This window comes from Nicotiana sylvestris, chromosome 11 (assembly GCF_000393655.2).
Source record: "Nicotiana sylvestris chromosome 11, ASM39365v2, whole genome shotgun sequence".
In the NCBI taxonomy this organism is placed as follows: Eukaryota; Viridiplantae; Streptophyta; class Magnoliopsida; order Solanales; family Solanaceae; genus Nicotiana; species Nicotiana sylvestris.
In genome coordinates, this window is record NC_091067.1 from 113,332,576 (window position 1) to 113,341,140 (window position 8,565).

Below are 8,565 nucleotides of genomic sequence, written 5' to 3' on the forward strand. Positions count from 1 at the left end.
AAAGGTTTAGGGTTAAAGGTTTTACCTCCCTCTTTGTTCTCAAATTTACCTTTACCCTTGTCTTCTTGAGGTCTAGAAGAACTCTTCATTTCATTATATGGCCATGGCTTCTTGGAGATGGTGCTTGTCCGACCTTTCCACGAGCTAGTCTGCTTTCTTTTATTTTGATTTTCTATCTTTACAGACAAATCAACTAACTCATCTATTGTTACATATTGCTGTAATTCTACTACATCAGCTATTTCCTTATTTAAACCATTTAAAAACCTAGCCATTGTAGCCTCTTCTTCCTCTGTACAATTAGCTTGGATCATAGCCATATCCATAGCCTTAAAGTACTCATCCACAGACATGGACCCTTGCTTCAATGTTTGAAGACGTTGTTGTAGCTCTCTTTGAAAGTGTGATGGCACGAATCTCTTCCTCATCACCCTCTTCATCTCAGCCCAAGTAGCAACTGGTGCTTGTCCTTCTTGCAATCTGTCCCTAGCAAGCTTTTTCCACCAAATAGCAGCATAGTCAGAAAACTCAACAACAGCAAGTTTAACTTTCTTACCCTCAGAGTAGTTATGACAATCAAAGATGGCTTCAACCTTTCTCTCCCAATCAAGGTACAAGTCTGGGTCCCTTGCTCCCTTGAATGATGGCATCTTCATCTTTATACTACTTATATTATCATCTTCTACTCTACCTCTTTGTCCCCTCCTATCTCTTCCCACCCTATCAAAATCAATATCATTAAAATCATCTATAGGGTTTTCTTGATTTACAATGGGAGCATGGGGTACATTTCTCCTAGCTTGGGGTCTAACATTATTTTCCCTCCTAAGTTCAGCTATTGTATCATTTTGATCAGCAATGGTATCCCTCATCTCTTGGAGTTGCAAATTCAACCTTTCAAATTGTTGATGCATAGCTTGCAAGGTAAAATCATTTCTTGCTTTGATTTCAGCTTCTTGGAGAACCCTTCGTTCATCATCACTACCTGTACGCGACATCTTTAAAAAAAGTGTAAATTGTATCACAAAACTTAGCTCTCTTTTTTTTTTCTCGGAATAACCTTTGAACAAAATACTTTGTAGATTTATAATTAAACCCAACTCGTATGAAATTCTTAGTAGTAAAATTCAGATTTTTGGGGAACTAATGAAAGAAAAACCAAATCCTAGAACTATTAGGCTCGGTTGAAACATGACGCGAACAAAAAGGAAAGGATTATATGTTTAGATTAGAAAGAGTAAGAAAATCTAGGATCCCCTCTTCTTGTTTCCTTTGTTAATTTTTGGTAACAAATTAGATACAAAAGAAATATCCCGGAGAGCACGCAATTCTATTTTTTGTTCTAAAAACTGATTTTCGTTTTTTTTTAATTTTTTTTCTTTTCTTTTCTTTGCTCTTAGTATTCAAGAAATTCTAAGACTTACCAAGAACGAAATCTTGATAAAAACCGCTCTGATACCACTTGATACCAACTAGGTCGGGAATCCAAATTAGAGTAAGAATTTGAGAAGTAAATGCGGAAGCAATAACAACAAGGAATTGAACAACTAGAATTAAAGAGACGAAAATAAAGGATATGGGACGAATTCAAGGAAAGAATTCCAAGAACTTCCAAGAACGTAAGTTCTATAGCCTTGACAAGATCAAAGTAACAACGTCTTGATTTATGGAAGAAATCAAACGCCTTTACTTAAAAAGCAAATCAAAACAATAGATTCGGATCTTGACCACTTTACGAGTAACTTGAGACAACAATTAATAACTAGTATTAATCGCCTTCTAAGAATACCACAAAGGAATCAAAGATATCATAAAAGAGAAGTAATCTTACTACCTTGAACTAAGAACTAGTAAAGGTTGAAAGATAAATCTCAAAGCACAAGTAACAAAGGTTCAAAAGAACTCTCAAAGTATGATATACTTAATCAATAAATGTTGTGTCTTATGAATGAGAAGAACTCCTTATTTATAGGAGTTAAAAGCACTTAAAATAATGTAGGGGGTTGCTAAAAAGTCATCTAAATTAGGTAGGGGGCTGCTAGGGGTCACAATAGCCATCAAACTTAGGTAGGTGGCTCCTAAGGGGTAACAAAAGCCATCAAAATTAAGTGGGGGCGGCCAAATCCTTTTGGGGCAGATTTGGGCCTTAAAACTATTAGTTTGGGCCATTGGTTTGGACTCCAATTGGGCTCCTTTTGAAACACCCCCTTTTGGACCTCTTTTAAGGTCATTTTGAGCCTTGTTGGTGGACTTCAAGGGCTGATTTGGTAACCCAATCTTCCTCCTCTTGGACTTCAATTTGGACTACCAAATAATTGTAAAACTTGGACAATTCATCTCCTTTGAGCTTGAGCTCTTCCTCTACAATTAAAAGCTTCTTTATTTGCCATTGAAGTCTAGCAACCTTAGCTTGCAACTCTTTAGCTTGAGATCTTGTAAATGGCCTTGGAGCTTCCAAAACTCTATCATCTCTAACATTGTCCTTAACTATATCCTTGTTCTTGATGCTATCAAGGTATGACTTTCTCCCTTTTCATTTGTATTTGATACTAGCTTATTGCATATGTTCGATCGAAGACGTCGAGAAGCTCTTCAACACGAAGACCTTAGTTTTTAAAGCACGTGTTGCACTCTTTTTCCCTTAGATCAGTTTTTATCCCAAATGGGCTTTTTCGACGAGGTTTTTAACGAGGCAACAATTATATGTGCTACCTGGGGACAATTTAATAGTATCCAAGGATTCTTTACAATCAGCCTCGAATACTAGGGGCATCACCCTCGAATGTTATGTCTTTAAGGAAGATGCTTCGTGTCAACAAGGTCTCGATAGAAATTTTTTGTAAAGGACCAAACAGTCAAACGAACTGTTCCATGTAGATTGCCCCATCCCTAATGACAAAATATGTACGCATGAATTATCTATTGAAAGAACTACTTTTTCCTTATCAGATGTTCCATGCCTTAGTGAAATTTGTACTTTAAAATTTTGTACTTACGATATTTTACAGAAACCGGCTTAAGAGACAATCACAACTAAAGCTCGAGCAATTAACTACGTACTCGGGGACTGTTGTCCGGAAATTGACACGTTCAAATTATTAAACTTCAAAATCTTAAGACCCTAAAAAGGCAATCCTCGATTTTATGGACCATAGCCATCCCACATGGGGACTAATACTTCGAACAAGTTTGAAGTATAATCGATAAACAAGCCCAATAGGTAAATATAAAGTTAAAGGATATGGCCAAACTAACACCGTTCGGAGACGTCCAAATTCCGTAATCAAATAGGCCTTCAAATATTTTCATAAAACCGGTTTAAAAAAGGGCTACCCTTGGCAAATTTACATAGGGTTTCGATCAAGTCGACCCTCGAAAACCTTAATAGGTACCAAATTGAACAAACTTTTGCTAAGGCATAATAAAGTTTCTTGACAACACTAAATCCTAATGGGTACAGATTTATCTCATGCTAAGGCATAACAAATTAAACTTTTAAGCCGAAAAAGGGAAAAAGACACTATTTCGAGGCCATATCGGCTCGATTAAAGAGCCTAAGGGCCATTACATTATTAAGCTCGAGGACTCGCTCTCGCTTAACCACTTAACCAAAACCCAAGGGTTTTTACCATTCCGAGTTCGAGCAAAGTGCCCACTCGATTATAGAAATTATAGCAATCTGATTTCAACAAAATTTTCACGGGGCAACGAAGTGAGTTAAATTCCTCACAAGGCCTAAAGTATATCGGAATTATCATAAGGAGAAAGCAAAATAAAGTTTTCACAAAGCACAAATCAGAGACAAATCGGAAAGAAAAAGGATCTTTCATATATACGAAAGTATTTACAAAGATCACTTAGGGTCTTACACAAAAATCCAAAAAGAAGAAAAAAGTTCTAAGTGCCTAATATTCCCCGGGAGCTTCATCTTTATCTTCTCCACTCTCGGACCTGCTCGCACTCCCGAAATCATCATCATTAGAGAGCAAAGCTTCGGCTTCAGTTTCTAGCAATTTCGCATTCACGATATTAGCCGTGAGGTCAAAGCCACGAGCATGAATCTCCTCGAGAGTCAATCTCCAAGATTGGCGATTAGCATGATCGGCAACGCAGGATAATCGAACCTCAGCAGCATCAAAAATTCCGGCTTCAGCATCTGCTCGGTACACGGCCATGACCGCCTCTGCCTCGGCCTTCATTTTTTCCACCTCACATGTGGCTTTTGCAAGCTCAACAGTCAACTGAGCCTCGAGCTCTTCAATTTTCTTGGCTCGGGCCAAGCTCTTCTCCTTCACACTTTGGAGTTGACGTTCAACCGAAAATAGCTGAGCTCGATCCATATCATTCTCCGAGGCGAGGCGGTCCATGTTTTTCTTCCACCCTAAAGTCTCTGCCTCTTTTATCTATGCCTCCTCATGAAGCATCTCAATATTTTTGGCCTTTTAGCGAACCTGTAAGATCTAAGTGTTATTCGCCAATATCAAATTGATATGTCAAGCTCCCAAAAATTTACATTACCTACTCGATGAGATCGGTCTGATCTTTATGAGCTCTTGCCAATTCAGCTCGGAGGTCCCTGATCTCCTCTTCTTTTTGCACATAGAGGAGTTTGAGGGCATTTCTCTCTTTTGTAAGCCTTTTGAGATCGGCCTTACATCGGTTCAACTCAGCTTGAGATTTGGAAAACGCTTCCCGATGAAGCGTCACAACATATGGAGAAAGGAAGGAAATTAGACAAAAGGAAATAAAAACAAATATAAACCTAATAACCGGAGCTGAAATTTACCTGGTTCAGGAGTCTCTAAGCTTCATCGAAAATGATCAATGCATCCAGGGCAGAAACATCATCTACCCCCATGAAATAGCCACGGAATAAGTCATGTCCTTCATGGGTTGTTCCCACATCGGGGGTCTCCATATCCCGGGCCTCCCGAATTTACCCCGTAGAAAACAAAGGGAGGGGAGGCAAATCATCAATATTGATTACCCCAAGCATGACATTTGGGGCGCTCTCTCCTTCCCGAAGGGCCTTGGAACCGAACCCTTCAGGCACACCCGCCGATTATTCATCATAGCGGACAGGCACGCTCGCCGATTGTTCATCATGGCGGGAGACATCTTCAGCTTCTGATGATTCGGGGACTGCGCTTGGGGCATCTTCCAAACCCTCCTCATCCTGATGCTGAATGTCTTCGATTATAGCCAGCTTAGCGGCTTTTAGGACCTCGGCGCTCTTCTTTCGAGCCACTAGTTTGAAGGTGCCATCCTTTTCTCCCTCCCCTTCATCTCATAGTTTTTGGGCTACGGTAACAGATAGAAGGGTAGAGTCATTCTTTGACTTGCGAGCCTTGATCTTCTTAGACTTCGGAGTATCTAAAGGCGAGGCCATTCTCCTCTTCTTATCCTTAACCGATTCGGAGACTCCTCTTCCCCAAGCGGGGCCAACCTCATTTCAGCAACATCCCCGAGACCTGCATAAGAGGGAATCAAGTAAAAATAAAAATAAATGTTTCGGAAAAAAGCATTAGAAGCGTATAGGATAAGCTTACCATGATTCTTGGCCTCCCATCGGCCCCTTGCTAAATCGCGCCACGAGCGCTCAGCATATGCGGAAGTCGAAGCCAACTTCTGAACCCAACTTTTGAGGTACGGAATTGCATTGGGAAACCAGGGAACTGCTACATCATAAGAAAAGACATTGGTGAGAAAAGATGTGGGTGAAGGAAGATAAAAGAAACAAAGCAACCAACATAAGATGTTGATGGGTTTGCTTACGCTTCATGTTCCATTCCTCGGGGAATGGCATTTTCTCGGCTGGGATTATATCGGAGGTCATCACTCGGACAAACCGACCCATCCATCCCCGTTCATTTCCTCGTATGTACTCGAGAACAACACCTTTGTGGCTCGGCGATGGAGACTTATTAATTTGCCCCGATAAAGATGGGGCTACACAGTCTCATGAGGCGGTCGAGGGTAAATGGCATCCTTTCGACCTTGCTCACGAAGAATCGAAGCAAGATAACAATGCGCTAAAATGAGGGGTGTATTTGGCCAAGAGTTATTTGTTATTGGCAGTAGAAGTTGATAATAATGAGATCAACGGGACCCTGTATGAAAGGTAAGTGTAAACACTTAAAAACTCTTCCATGTAAGTAGTAATATCCTCCTCGGGGGTAGGAATCACCACCTATGTATTTTCCCAATGGCAGTCCTTTTTCACCTGCTCGAGATCGCCTTCGGTTATCGAGCATATATACCTCGACATGGACTCACATCGGCCAGGACCGAAGAGGGTTTTTTAATTTTGAAATCAAAAGTAAGGTCGCATGACCCGGGAATGCACTCTTCGATGCGTGGCTCCACAGGCATTTTATCACTGGTTGACCGCGATAAAAAGGCTTTTTCCTTTTGGGGAACGATTTTAGATGTTTTCGTCATTTCTATGTGGGTTCAGAGAAAAGAAGAAGATGAAGTTTGTTGTTTTAAGAGAGGATTGGCAAACATGATGTAAATAATTTGCAGAATTAAGGAACTTGAAGGAAGTAGGAGTGCTTTGAAGATTAGAAGAGATTTTGGAAGTAGAGTTTGGCAAAATTGTGAAGATGGTCTATTTATAATGTTTGCCATGACGGTTCAAGGCACTAGTGGCCGACCATCAACTGACACTAATTAATGATCTTGAGAACAGTGCAAACGCGATGCTTCAATCACCTTCGTCGCTTACATCACGAGGGTGACATCATAATTGATCGAGGTGCTAAATCGAAGGCTCAGTTCGTTTCTTCTCATTACATTCTAAGAAACGAGGGGACTATTTATATACGGTCAAAATCAGGCGCTATTTGATCGAAACAAAGGAGCTGTATCGGGGGTAACCTCGTAATGGATCAGACCCGAGCTCGAAGACGAGGCATCGAGTCCAAAGATCGAAGTGTCCGTCGAGACCGAGGCCAGCAACAATCGAGACTAAGTATGACCGACTTCGAGTGAAATACAATAATAGAAAGGCGAGATATTCATAATCGGTCGGAGATCAAGGCGGAAATCTCGGAGCAGATCAAACCAAGGGCGGTTATTTGTATCAACCATGGGATTTACTTCCGTAATTAGAATTGTACCACAATTAGGATTCCTCTAGTATATAAAGAGGGGTCCCCATGATTTGTAAACACCTTACATTCATACAGAAAAGCAATACAATATATCTCTATTGTTCATCAATTTATTGTTATTTGATTGTTCTTACTTTACTCTTCTTGAGGGTTCATCAGCTCGAGGACACTGTTCCGATATCGGTTTGTTTTATATTCTTGTCAATTTCAGCACTTATCTCTAAATTAATTAATTTGTATTAAGTGAAATCACGTATCCTTAAAATCACATTACAAGTTTAATTGTTACTCGATTTTTAGGGTAAACAGTAAGAATACATATAAATTAACAATAGTTAGGAGATAAATGAATATATGAAACACAGGTCTTGGAATCATTGATTTTATGTATATACTTGGTGCAAATAAATTTTTACCGTAGCACAATACCTAAATTTGAGGAGGTTGTTATAATTTAACCCACTCTAGTTATTTATTTATTTATTTATTTATTTATGTATTTCTATTTTCATTTAATGGAAAAGGTAAGATATAGGTTAAGATAAACTTATGATAGCAAATTTAAGCTAAAGATTTTCCTCATCTCTCTCTCTAGCTGAAAATTAAAGGAAAAGGATGTGTTTAAATTATTGAACTAGTTTTTCAACTCAATAATACTTTTAAAACATTTTTTCACTATCGGATATTGGTGGTAAGTAAGCACAATACGACTTCAGTTTGACAACCATTTTCAACTTGATACTCCATCACTTTTCTACTCCATCACTTTTCGGGCTTAATCTTGTGTATTTTTCAAGCTAATAGAAAAGAATGTAAGCTATCATAATTTTCAAGTATTGGTAAAATGTATTTCAAACTACTTTAGTTATGTCTTTAGACCTCACAACTTGTTTGCATATTTTTGAATCACATTTAGCTCTAAATATTTTTTTTATCCATCTATTAGAAACATATTGTCTCGACTAATACATATGTGGGCGCAAGGCTTGTTTAGGGGAAAAATCACTCCTAGTAGGAATTTCACCATACAAAAAATATATATTTTGTCGGTTATTATCTTTGAAAACGGCTATATATATATTTCTAAAAAATTATTGGGTAACACCCTATGCTTGATGCTAACGTTTTACCCTATGCTTCTCCATAACTTTTCTTTTTTTATACAATTAGGGTGATTAATATATAACACTTCCGCTTTTTAAGTTTTACTTTTTCGATAGTTACAATCTTACCGAAAAAGAGTTTCTAAATTAAGAAAAATAAAGTAGACAATTACTCCTTTGTTTAGGAATTTCAAATTAGTAAGCCAAAAACTCTTTCTGTTGTCAAACTTCCAATAACTTAGTAAAGAAAGCCGTGTTTAACTTGTACAAGAAAGAGAGAAATAGAAAGGTATAGATAAACAAACTTATGGAAAAAAGATTACCTAATACGAGGCTCTTACAAGAAT